Source organism: Fopius arisanus, unplaced genomic scaffold (assembly GCF_000806365.1).
Source record: "Fopius arisanus strain USDA-PBARC FA_bdor unplaced genomic scaffold, ASM80636v1 scaffold00133, whole genome shotgun sequence".
Taxonomy (NCBI): Eukaryota; Metazoa; Arthropoda; class Insecta; order Hymenoptera; family Braconidae; genus Fopius; species Fopius arisanus.
Genome location: NW_011887872.1, coordinates 234,947 through 236,181, shown reverse-complemented (window position 1 = coordinate 236,181; position 1,235 = coordinate 234,947).

The window sequence follows — 1,235 nt, the reverse complement described above, 5'->3', positions numbered from 1 at the left end:
TGCAACTTTAACCAACGAGTCCAAAGTAAAATTTCGACTCGTGGTATTCAACGAGGGGCCTTGCTCATCATTAAAGCTCATCCTTCAAGATCCGTCTGTTGGAAGCCAGCTTTTGCAAGCCAACTCATCACTGGCCATAGCCAGCCAGGCACACTACGAGTTCAACCCGAGCTTCTCAGCCGAGGTTTTCTGTAAGCCCAGCAACGATCTGGCAAGTCTTCAAGCAACACAACGAGTTCAACCCGAGCTTCTCAGCCGAGGTTCTCTGTAAGCCCAGCAACGTCCTGGCAAGTCTTTGAGCAGTACGACGAGTTCAACCCGAGCTTCTCAGCCGAGGTTTTCCTGCAAGCCAGCTGCGACCTGATGATTAACTCAGTATTTAACTGAGTTTACCCCGAGCTATCAGCCGAGGTTTCTACACCAGCCAGCAACGAGCTGGTGATTCTCTCAGTATCTGACTGAGTTCAACCCGGGCAACCAGCCCAGGCCATTTCTGCCGAGCACCACAGAACCAGCATCTCGATCCAGTGGTCACCCGAGTTTTATTTAAACTCAGATCCACTGTCACCAGCAACACCTCCAGAGTCACCTCGTCACCACCACTACCAACGAAGCGTGTTCGAGGATCTTCAGCTCCATCAGCGCTAAAGCACCTGGCACGTTTTTGGAGTTCTCCGGAATCCGATACGCAGAGGAGAACCACCGAGAGATCACCCACTCATCCCTACACCGCAGTCTTTCTTCAACCGTAAGTCAGAAAGAACACACCAACAACATATACACTATTCTTACCTGCACTTTTTCTACCCCTATTCCCCGGTTTTTATCTTGGACTTTCTAATATTCTGTATTTTCAAGTGAAGTGTAATAAATTTTAAATTCTATTTAAAGGGAACTCAAGGGTATCTTTCTCTTTGTGTGCTAATTCCTCACTTAGTAACCATTGTGCAGTTCAGTGCTTAGTCCCACGCAATAGGCCACCCATATTGAGTGAGATTTATAAGATCTTTCCTTCTCCGGACACTACCTGTCGCTACTAGTTACGGTCAAGTTACCTGAAAGGTTCACCTTTTCTCCTATATTTTGGCCTACCTGGTGACCCAGTGTCCGCAACAATTTCTTTGAAATTTGAATTTATGTTAATTAATAATAATAATTGTATTGAATCATTATACGATTTTTTTTTCTTGGAGGGTTACTTCTAATACTTCCGATGGATATTGGAATTGACTAAT